Source organism: Mauremys mutica, chromosome 1 (genome assembly GCF_020497125.1).
Source record: "Mauremys mutica isolate MM-2020 ecotype Southern chromosome 1, ASM2049712v1, whole genome shotgun sequence".
Lineage (NCBI taxonomy): Eukaryota > Metazoa > Chordata > Testudines > Geoemydidae > Mauremys > Mauremys mutica.
The window spans coordinates 132,998,197-133,010,416 of NC_059072.1; the positions used below are offsets into that span (position 1 = coordinate 132,998,197).

The following is a 12,220-nucleotide window of genomic DNA, read 5'->3' on the forward strand; positions in this document are numbered from 1 at the left end:
AGCATCAGCGAGCCTAGGCCAGCCAGGGTAGAGCGCTGGGAACTGCAGGAGGGGGCCTGGCCTGGGGATGGAGCATGGGTGGGGCCACACTAGGCTGTTTGGGGAGAGACAGCCTCCCCCTGCCTATGATAGCCGCCGTCCATGAAAACAGAATAACTGTGTTCTTTTAAAACCGCATGAATGAGGCATCATCTCTGTGGTTATAGCGCTCCGTGATTACGCAAAGACATCTTTCCAACGTGTTGCCATCCATATGGTGTTGCTTGTTTCACAACTTTCCTTTGTTCATTCATTTTGGTTGCCTTTTTTCATTTGTCACTTTGATTACTTAGTGCTGGATTCTGGAGCACCATGAGGAGCTGCATGACCATTCCTTCCTGGGTGTTATCAGTGGAGGATTTTTTGAGGGAATGTTAGAGGAAGGCTTGTCTGGTTGTTAAGCACTGACTGGGACTCAGGAGATCTCAGCTCAAATTCAGACTCTGGCACAGACTTCCTGTGTGGTGTGGGCCAAGTGAAGTGATTTTTCTGCCTCCGTTCCCCAGCTGTAAAATGGGGATAATTTTTCTGCACTTGGTCTGTCTTGTTTAATGAGGCTGTAAGCTTCTCAAGGCAGGGACTGCCTCTGACTACTGTGAGTTCAGCACCTCACACAACTGGGGCCCTGATCTCAATTGTACACTACTGTAATACTGCTACTAATAATGGCAAGTGCAAAATGTGGATGCTATTTCTCTGGAATTGGAGAATCATTCTAAAGGGCTGACAGTATATGGGTAAGTTTCTTTACACTTAAATCAGATGGCTTATGATCATATTCAGCTCTAACATGGTCATGGCATGCTCAGGTTCAGGTGTGAATTTGCTGTTCTTGGTGCTTAATTAGTAGACACTTACTAGCCCCGAGGACTAAGCCTCCTAGTCGGCAGCAGAGGCAAAAGATGCACAGCACCCTGCAGAGAAGTCGAGCGCACTCCCTGCTGGCTGCCAGTGAAATGTCCCTGGGTCTTTAATTCTTTTGGCTCAGCCTTAGGCCCATAGGTGCCTTTAGAACTCTCTGCCCCAACTGCTGAGGGGGGGCTTTGCCCATACACTGTCCTCCCTCTGTCTCCTCCCTGTCTGCTGTGATGTAGGGCCAGATTTAGGGGAAGGAGACCCAGGTGACTGCTGGGGGTATTGAGCTTGGGGGGGCACTGGGCTCAGGGTACTGTTTTTGTTGGTTGCAACAAAAGGAAAAATACAATCTTTGAAGTAAAATGTTTCAGGTATTCCATATGTGAATTCATTTTTCACTAACCACCTAGAATGTTCTGGACCTTTGTAGAATCTCATGGAACCTTGCAGACTTTCTGAGAACTACATTTTCCTTGAACTTCCTAGAAAGCTGTCAGCCAGCCCCCATGGATATATAAGGGGCGGGGCATCTCCAGTCAGTGAGTATAAGAATGAAATGAAGTGAGAGCCCAGCTGCGACATTGTGAACCTTGTTTTATTGTGTAATTGTGAAAGTGTACTTATATTTTAAGACTTGAAGAGTGTAAATAGTGACTAATAAAGGACATATTTAGTGAGACGCCAGAGATATCGATCAAACTCCTATCTACACAACAATGTAAAAGAAATACTGTTACTTCTTTTGCCAAGCTTAACATGCGGTGTTTGATGATTTTCTAAGACTGCGAAAATAGACTTTTGCTCTCCCTAATACTGTCTGTTTTCCCCTGTAGAAAATAAAAGATGCCCCTGAAGAAGCCTTCAGGAGCTCAATATAGGTCGTGAAGAGCTCAGTTGCAATCTAGTTTGCAGCAAGGGGAAAATTCAATGGGAAAATATCTGAAACAGAACAACAAAGTCTGGGCTTTAGGCAGTAGCAATCATCCTAGTGCAGAAGAAATTGTGGAGTGAAGCATAAACGATGGAAGTCCTATTACTAAGGTAAGGAATGGAAATGTGAGGAAAGTGATGAAGAATCATCCAGTTTTCCTGGTGGTGTAAAGGAAAGTGATGTTAAAGAAGAATGTGTCTCACATGAAAATGACTCCATATGAAAAGGAAAGTAATGATAAAGAAGAATCAGCCTCGCATGACAGAAACAGCAGTGAGAAAAATTGCGCACCACAAATCGATACATCAGATTCTGCTTTATGGCCAGCAATCCTAAACTCTGCCGATATTGATTGTCCAATTTTGAATGGGCCAGGCAAAACCAAGGATATGATGTTTCCAGTAAATGAGCAGAAGTGACACTTCTCAAAGTCGCACTGTGAAAGAGTGCTTGAGAATGGTGGAAAAGTGAATCAACATTGGTTAGTTTACTTGAAATCAACTGACAAAGTATTCTGGTTTTGTTGCAAAATATTTGACAAGGATGACGAATCATTGCTTGCACTTTCTGTGCATAATTACTGGCATAATTTAGCTGACGCTCTGAAACAACATGAAAAGTCACCCGGCCATTTTACGGCCTATTCCAAATGGATGGAGGTCGAGTCCAGGCTCAAGCTGAATAAATGCATAGATGCAGAAAACCAGTGCGTTATTAATGTAGAAACCCAGCACTGGTGGAACATGCTCAAGCATCTGATCTCAATTACCCTCTTCTTTGCAAAGAATAATTTGGCTTTCTAGGGCTCGTTGGATAAGTTGTTCACTGAACATAATGGTAATTTCTCAGTTTGGTAGAGCTCCTTGGGAAATACAATGATGTCAGGCATGAGTACCTATGTCAAGTAGTTTGTAAAGAAGCTATGGACCACTCCTGCAGCAAAACAATTCAAAACGAATTGATTGACCTTATGGCAGGGAAGGTGCTTGATAACATACTGATGCAGCTTGGCGAAGCGAAGTACTACACCATAATTAGGGACTGCACTTCTGACATTAGTCACAGTGAAAAGATTCCATTTACAGTAAGATTTGTTGATGATGAGGATGGCTGTATCCAAGTAAAGGAACACTTCATCTGTTTCTGGTCTGTGGATGACTCTACTGGAAAAGGCCTAACAGAACTGTTTATGAATGTTTTGAATGAGATAAAACAAAGCTTCAGGACTGCTGCAGCCAAGGCTATGACAACGGCACTGACATGAAAGGAAGAAACAGTGGTGTGCAGGCAAGGATCCCTGTGCTGAATCCAAGAGCTTTCTTTGTGCCTTATGGCTGCCATTTCCTCAACCTGGTTGTGCCAGATGTAGTGTCATCTTCTTTAGATTCAGTATCTCTTTTTGGAGTACTGCAAAGACTATATACCACCCATTTTCAGCATCAATTATCAGGTGGAAGATCCTCATGGACAGTGTTACAAATCTGACCATGAAGCCGCTAAGTGACACTCTCTGGGAGAGCTGCATTGACAGCGTAAGGCCAGTGAGGTACCAAGTGATTGAGGTTTACGACACCCCGATGGAACTGGCGTAGTCGAGTAAAGGTGAGGCCAGAATCCAACATGAGGCACAAAGCCTGGCAAACCAGATCATTGAAACTTCAAATATCTGGTCTCAACTGCAATTTGGCACGATATCCTGTTCCAAGTAAACATTGTAATCAAGGCATTACAAACTCAGTTGATGAACATCACAACTGTTACTACTGCCTTGGTTTCATTGTGGTCTACAGAGACAACAGATCCGAAGATGCCATCACTGCTACTAAAAAAATGGCAGAAAACTCTGCAGTTGACCCTGTCTTCAAGGAAACTCATATTCATTGGAAGAAAGGATAGTTTGTTAAGAGGGCAAAGATGAGGTGATGAGAAGCTCGGTGCTAGTTGACACTGCTCTAGTATCCATCGAAGGAAGGTTTGGACAAATGAAGCACCGCAAAAAGACCTGGGCGATTGGGGGGTTGTATGACCTTAGTAAGCTGTCAGCAGATAGGAAAACACTCTTGAACAATTGTGTGGACCTTCACCAGACTCTGACATCTGGGGAATGTTCAGACGTCAGTGATAAAGACCTCTATGTTGAATTGGACAACATCCATCACATTTTGCTACATGGGAAGCACTCTCCACTCCAAGTTCTCCAGTTCATTCAGGATGCAGAACTGAAGGACACTTTTCCTAATATGTGGAGAGCTTTGAGGATTCTGCTCACGCTGCCGGTCACAGTCACGAGTGGTGAGTTTTTCAAAGCTCAGGCTCATTAAAACATATCTTCAATTGACTACATCCGACAAGAGACTTACATTGCTTGCTATTCTAGTGCTTGAAAATGATGTTGGCCAGTCTTTGGATCTCTCTGATGCTTTGCTTCAGTTTGTGAGGGCAAAGGCAAGAAAAGCGACCTTTTGAACTAAAGGACTAGGGTTAACATTCTAAGGTTGTCATCTACTGTAACACTGTTTAATACTGTTCCACCCAGTGTTGGTGCACAGTTCAGTTTCTTGATGTTAGTATATTTCAGTTATTCATAAAATTAAAAAGTTTCTATAAGTGTAGGAAGAAACCAATTTATTTGCTTATATATGGCATAAATATTGGCATTCATATAAATTAATAAATGTAAATCTATAGATTTACAGATCCAAGTGTGCAAATTCATTATCTAATATGACAGGGATAAATCATGCATGCAAATCTTGCATCAAAGTTGTGAAATGGGCTATGAATGCAAAAATAATAAGGTATTCAAAAGTTTAATAAATGGCTGGGGGCACTGAAGATGCTCCTTGCCTGGGATACCATTTGGTCTAGGACTGGCCCTGGCCCTGGCTATGAGGGAGGACTGGGAGGAGCTTCGCTCATTATTTCTTCTGCCCCCTGCCTCAGTCACAACTGTGAGTGGGGGACTCCTGACCTCTCCTCTCTTCCCATGGCTCCTACAAAAGATGGGCTGATTTCCTATCAGGAGGTGGGGGCCATCTTCTCCCCTCTCCACTGCTGTAAGAGGGAGACTCTTTTTGTCTCTTCTCTTCCTCCTCTCCCCTTAATGTTGCAAGAGAGAGTCTCTTCTCCATCCCTCCCTGCTCAGTTGCTGTGATAGCTCCTCTCTCTGCTTTTCCCCAATTCCCATCAACTACTGTGTGGAGGGAACCACCCACGGACTCAGCCCCTCTCTCTCTCTCCCCCCACCCCCAATCCCCAGATAGGATAGTGGGTTCTTTCCACTTTCTTCCTTTTTTTTCTGCACCCTCCCCCATGTTTCCCCTGGACAGTTTCCTTCTCTTTCCAAGCTGCTCAAAAACATACCAGCCTCAGTTCTCTGCTGCAGTTGCCTCTAGCATGTTCTGGACTTCTTTACTGAGCTCAGTCTGCCAAGTCTCACTGATTTTTGTGGAGGAATTTGATGAGGGATGACAGCAGCTGTGTGTGGTGGTGGGGTGTGGGGGGAAGGAGGCTGCAGGAGCTGGATGCTCCAGAGGAGCTTATTGAACACATGGAGGAAGTGGTTTTCAGTTTCATTGCTCCTCAAATTGCTCCAAGCCCTGGCAGTGATAATGAGTCAAGGTTGGTAAATCTCACGCTGCTGGTGCCTGTATTCCAGGGGAAGTTTGCAAGCCCCGGCATACACTGTTGTTCACTCCTGGCTGCAGCGCTGTTGAATCCTTTATATCTCCTGCATCTTGTGTTGAAATTTGTTTGGGATGAGATGATGTTGCAAGGCAGGCAAAGGAAACTGTAACTGCCACAGACTACAGTGTGAGTCATGATGACTGTTCAGAGACTTTTACTGCCCCACACCCTGACTTCCAGCCAGCACACTGAAGTAGTGAGCACCAGAGAGTTCAGGCACATAGACCCTGCTTCTCCATTTGGCACAGGCATGGGGTGGAGGAAACGGAGGTGGTTTTAAGCATCCTGCACGAACTCCCATGTTTTTGGCCAAGTCCCTGGCATAAATTACAGCAGCCTCAAAGCTGCTTTAGCTTATGCTCTGACTGCAAGGCCCGCTGCAAGCCCTCTGCTAGCCAAAGACAGCCAGAGTACAGAGCATTTTATCATGCCCTTCCTTCCCCCAGCATGCCCCCTACATTGGCAGCTAAGAAGAGGGGTGGCATAGAGCCATTCCATTAGCTCTGTGCTGTCTCTTGTGAACCCCCTTGCTCAGGGGTGGTCCCTGGGAGTCACTTCTGCCTAATTTATAGGGTCATTACACCACTGGAATGGGGTAAAGAGGCTGTAAGGCAATCAAGAATTGGGGCCTGTGTCTATAAAGGTTGGCAAAGGGTAAGGTGGACTTTTTAATCACTCAGCCAATAAATATCTCAAGGAGCCATTCAGGCTTCAAATTTGTCCACTCGGCACTTCCCTATAACTAGAGTTAACCCACATTGTAGGTTATGTCCTTTTGAGGATTTCTTTGTTTTCATTGGCTCTGGTTCCTTCCTTTGATAATCACAGTGTGTATGTGGTACTCTTCTTGGCAAATGACCGGCAGGGCTGATGAACAGAAGGCACATTCTGTGAATAGCTCAACTCCTTTGCGAGTGGCTGCTTATTCAATCAAAATACCAAGCTTCATATTTTCCAATGGATCAAGAGATAGTAGCACACTTAAAACGTAAATTGATTAGGAGATCATAACTAGTGGTGGTTGAATGATTATAATGTAAAATTAATGCTTCAGCCTTGTTGGCTTATGCCTGCTTTCTAGCTTGCATATGCTTCATAGCCTAAGCAGTCACTGATATCCAGAGAGATGCATGGGAACTGGAGGGATTCATTTGCAGAATTTGCACACTAGTAGGTTTACTTAGGCTCCAGTGTCAAATTGAAATCTAATAATATACAGACCTGATCCTGTGAAGTGCTGGGTGCCTTCTACATGCATTGAAGGCAATGGGAGTTGAGATTGCTGAGCATCTTTGCAGGATTGAACCAGAAGCAAATGGGCCTGACAGGATGTCAGCAAATAGTTTGTGCATGATGGATCTGACTGTTGAGCATTGTTAGCATTGACTGTGATCACAAAATTGTCTGCCACCTGTTGGTTATTCGTATGTGCAGCACAGTAGGCCAGATCAAAATGATTTTGGAAACTGAGTTAGTGAATAGTTTAAATTTGTAGGTAGGGAAGGTGCAAGCAATTTAAAACTGCAAACTAGAGATAAGAGCTATCCAGACAATACTAAAATGGTGAAAGAGAATGTAGTGGTTAGTACAACCCTTCCCCAGCCAGCCTTAGAGAAATGCTTTTCAAAGAAGGAATCCTCCTGTCCAGTGTTGCCAACTCTTTTGATTTTTATCACAAATCTCATAGATTCATAGACTTAAGGTCAGAAGGGACCATTATGGTCATCTAGTCTGACCTCCTGCACAATGCAGGCCACAGAATCTCACCCACCCACTCCTGTAACAAACCCCTGACCTATGTCTGAGTTATTGAAGTCCTCAAATCGTGGTTTAAAGACCTCAAGGTGCAGAGAATCCTCCAGCAAGTGACCCATGTTGCAGAGGAAGGCGAAAAACCTCCAGGGCCTCTGCCAATCTTCCCTGGAGGAAAATTCCTTCCCAACCCCAGTTAAACCTGGTGATCAGTTAAACCCTGAGCATATGGGCAAGACTCACCAGCCAGCACCCAGGAAAGAATTCTCTGTAGTAACTCTCATGCTAGTTGCTGTCTATATTAAAGCCCCAGCTCCCTGAGCCAGGTGATTACATGAGATTGTCACCTTCATTTAAAAAAAAAAAAAGTTTTGATCCCTCATGGCTGAAGAGAAAAGCCTGAAATTTGTGATCTTTAAAGACTCAAAAACAAGAGGGCAAATAAATATAATCCTGTATTAATTTTTTTTTTAAATCTCATGATATTTTTGGGACTGATTCCTGATGTTTTTTTAAACCCTTGGGGTCAGCAATACTGTTACCCAGTGCCTTGCTCAGCTGACCCAATTAGGACAGTTAAGCTGTGAGTACAGAGAACAATCTGTATTCAGCTCTCTTTCGGCTAACCATTACCCGAGACATTGTTGACTGTTGTTTGCCCTTATCTACACCTGCGGCTTAACTGTGCTCAGTACCATTACAGCCAAAGTGATCGTTGACACCTGCACTCAGTAACGGTCAGTAGTTCAGTGCAGACAAGGCCAATCTTTAAAGTGCTTTTACTTTACTGAGGCTTTTTAATGGAATTTGTATCTCACAACCCATGTTTGCTTTAGGTATAACCTATATTTTATATTTACAAAAATAGACCCTTGCTATTCCACACATTGTTAACCTGCAGGATTCTGGTTCTTGCTATGGCCCCTGCCTGCCTTTGTGCCAGTGTATAACTACCATAAAACACTGCTGCCACCAGGAGAGACTTGCCCCAGTGCAGGAACTGACTGGAGACACAATAAGTGATCCTATGTAAATCTCCTTGCAAACACTGACATCATGCTGTGGGTGGAGAGTGGAGCTCAAAGGGGCATGTCAGGAGCACAAAGGGGAGGTGGGGAATTCCCATGACATACATCAGTATGTGGATTTTTGGCTGTTCTGGAGCAGCTTATAGTCAGCTCCCAGAAGAAGGGACTGGTATCAGACCAAGCAGCTCTTGGCTGAGGGCTGCACTGGCACCTGATACAACCCAGGAAGGATGCAAAGGTGACTTTTGTCCCTGCTGCCTCAGAACTCTGTTGTCTTTGCAGTGCTTCCAGGAAGTGCAACACATGGTCACTACCCACTACTCAGCAAAGATTCAACAGCAGATGCTGTTGTGGAGTTTCATAGTATCACAACATAATGATTTTTAAAAAAATGCTGTAGCATAGCATCCAGTAATGGCATCATTTAAACAAAACCGAATTGCTCAGATACAGGAACAAAGTGTAAATGTTGCTTTTTCAAATTAGTGAGTGACCAGATCATTAAAAAGTTCAGTACATCACAATGAGTCTGCTATCCTTTAGTGCAAAATAGTGAGGTGCCACTGTAAGTGGAGTATCTTGGCATCATCTATGCTTGTCTGCTAGGGAAGTCCTCTTCTTTTCAATGAATTTGCAGTAGCAAATAGCTCCGCTTCCCTTTTTCGGGTTTTACTTTCTAGGGGAGCAGATAACATCAGTTCCAAATGTTTTTTGATTCCTTCTTCCCCCACGCTCCCGCCCCCCCCCACACCCCTGTGTGTTTTGGGACAGTGTCAAATTTCCAGTCCACTCTGTGTAGAAAAGTCAGTAATATTAATAGCAGTGTAGCTGGCAGTACATTCTATTTCTGACCCGATGGAATGTTCTGTGTTTTATGCAAATATACCAGAAGGACACAGGTTTCTGGAAGAACTGCTTTGATTTCCAAATGCAAGACTGACATTCACCCAAAGGAAGCCACTCTAGCAGGAGTGGTTGTACACAAACTAGTGAGATAAATGTGAGTGATGACAGCACATTCTGTTACAAATTGGGTCAAGGAGACAGGGTCATGACTAGAGAAATTCCTGTCATCAGTTGCTCCCTTCAAACCAGGGGCAGCTCCAGGCCCCAGCATGCCAAGCGCGTGCTTGGGGCGGCATGCCGTGGGGGGCGCTCTGCCGGTCGCCGGGAGAGCAGCAGGCGGCTCTGGTGGACCTCCTGCAGGCGTGCCTGCGGAGGGTCCTCTGGTCCCACAGCTTCGGTGGAGGCGTGTCTGCAGGAGGTCCACTGGAGCCGCGGGACCGGCGACCAGCAGAGCACCCCCCGCGGCGTGCTGCCGTGGCGAAATGGCTAGAGCCGCCCCTGCTTCAAACCCCACCCAGTTCCGTTCATCAACAAGCTGTGGATACCTACCTCTTCCCTGATGCCATCTTCTGCCACTCTCCTCCCCTCTATGTATATCTAGGGGCTAGCACTGTCCTCTACTGGGCTAATCAAGGAAGCAATGGTAATGAGTTGCTGGCCCCATTGCCAATACAGGGTACGTACTGCATCATGCCATGAGGCAGGGCGGTGGTGCAGTGAGATCAGCAACTTAGTCCAGTTGCTTCTGAAGATTGGGTGGCAGGCCAGCCACACCACCCATTCTCTTGGGACAGCCTCGTAGAGCACAATCAGCCAGCCTGACATGGGGAGAAGCAAGGGGCCATAGGCCACTCCCTAGGAATGGCACCAGGCAAGTGTGTGAGTGTGCACGTGGGAGAGGAAATCAGGGCCTGGGGAGGGAAATGTAGGTTGTAGAGGTAGAAAGGCAGACCCGGAGCCAGCATGGCCCAGCCTTACTCTTTTAGAGTCCTTAGCAAAAGGTACATGTGACTGGCTCAGAGGTTCATTTTCTTACCAAAAGCAGACAAGTTTTTCTTTCCTTTGTGTTTCATTCTAAAAGGTGTGCACAGCTCTTAGTGGGACATTTAAAACTAGCAGATCTGCTGTAGAAGAACCACTGACCCTGGTGAGCTGTGAAGGTTTCCATCTGTCTCTCCCCCACGCTCCTCAGGACTCGAGGATGGTGTTAGGTGTCTGAGAAGCACTGGAAGCAGAGAATGGAATGTGAAGCAGTAAACACAAGACCCCACCCTGAGCTAATGAACTCCTAGAACTGGGCTTGGCTTGGCTTGAGAAGGGGGAGGGACCGGAGAGCAAGCGAAGAGTGAGGTAGGCTCAAAAGCTCCTATGAGGAGGGAGATTTTCATTTCTTAGGTTGCTGCCCCACTGCAAAGGAAGGGCAAATAGACCAGCCATCTCAACCAGCAGTCTGGGTTAGCTCAGCTCTGACACAGAGACATTTTAAGGGTGGAGCAAGGCTTTCCCTGCCAGGTGGTGTGTTTCAACAGCATGGGTGTGTGCGTGTGCAAACTCCACTCTGCCTCAGAGCAGCTGCCAGGTCCTGGGGAACTGGAACAGACAGATAGCACCATGTGTTCCATACACCATGCTAATGTGTGTATGTAGTCGGGGAAAAAGAATCTGGGAGCCTGTTGAATCAAGGTAAAGAGGGCGGAGAAAGTTAGAGCTTTTCTAATTTAAGGAGAGTGAGAATCTTAGGGCTTGCCTACACCTGGAGATATTCCTGATTAACTGCACTTGGGACACTCTTATTCCGGAGTGCCCTGTTCCTGTTTCCTTTAAGGGCTCATCTATACTTGAAACTTGTTGCAGGTTAACTTGGGGATAAATTGCCTTGTATCCACACACAAGTTTTGTTTTTAATCATCTGCCATCTGGCCCTGCATTAGTTAACCCACTTTAGAAGCAAGTTCACTGACACTCGGGATGAATGTTCCCACAATTAAAGTAGGGGTGGAAGCTGTGACAGATATGGTGGTTTCCTGCCATATCCTTGGGAGACCTTATTGATTTAAATGTATGTATAATTGGGAGCCAGGGGTTGTATGTAATTCCATGGGGGAAGGTGACCCACAACTCCTCCAGGAACTAAGATGAGAGAGAAACTGTGAGGGGTGGGGGGGAACAGCAGGCTGTGATTAGGCAAATTCTGTCAGGTTGTACCACCTCCAGGGAAGTGCCAGCATCTGGAGAAGCTCAGGTACTGGTTCAAACTAGATTCTGCAGAGACTGACAGACAAAAAAAGGACTCGGAGAAATATCCTGAGTTTAAAGTGACTCAGGGCCTTCTTTCTGATTAGGTAAAGGGTTGGGACCTCCTGTCCAAAGTGGCCCCAATCCTTCCTGGGAAAGGTCAGGAGGACTTTGGCCAGCTGAGACTACATAAGACTGATTGATGACCTCAGGTAAGCTTTTAGCACATGCATAAGAACATCTATTGTTTTTTATGTTTTCTGTGTAATGCTTTCATCTTAAGAATAAATGTGCTTGCTTATAAAGGGCCGTGTGGTAACGTATAACTGCTGGCAATTATGTTGTTCATAGTCTTCAAGGAGAAAAGAAAGTGAAGACTTCAGAGTATTCTGGCAATCTGAATAACAGCATAAAACTGTGCAGCCTGGAAAAATCCTGATTAGGAAGGAGAGAGATGTGGGTCTCCATCCATGATCTATGCTTCTGTATGGTCCTGTGCTGAGGTCCTGGACTTCCTTGCCCTCTGTGGAGAGGAGTGTGTCCAGGCCCAAGTCAGCAGAATGCCCAGATCTACAAGTGGCTATCAGAACAAATTAAGGAGAAGGCATGCTCCTGGGACCAGGGGCAACAGAATTTTCCTTAAAGCATGGGGGGGAAAATGAGGCCCCACCCCGTAGCAAGCCAGAAGATGGAGTCTCATCAGGGAGCCTGGGCCCTTCCACCTGCCTGGGGTGAGGCGCCTGGGAGCAACCCCTGGCCCATGTCCCCGCTCCCGAAGTTCCCCAGACAGGGCAGGTGGAGGGTCTGCAGCTCCCCACAGCTGCTCACGTGGCTCTTACCACAACCC

At 45.8% G+C, this 12,220-nt stretch overlaps 1 protein-coding gene across 3 annotated transcripts in view; it reads left to right on the plus strand.

Moving 5' to 3' along the window:
- LOC123354394 (rho guanine nucleotide exchange factor 5-like) overlaps positions 1-12,220 on the plus strand; it is a 63,316-nt gene that overhangs the window by 26,693 nt on the left and 24,403 nt on the right. The window contains exons 1-2 of one of the 3 annotated variants that reach the window (XM_044996450.1): positions 10,902-10,992; positions 11,481-11,585. The exons of the other annotated variants lie outside the window; for them this stretch is intronic. The gene's annotated coding sequence lies outside the window, so the exon portion shown is untranslated. Of the gene's footprint in view, positions 1-10,901; positions 10,993-11,480; positions 11,586-12,220 lie in introns of those variants that run through there. 3 annotated transcript variants of the gene reach the window in all.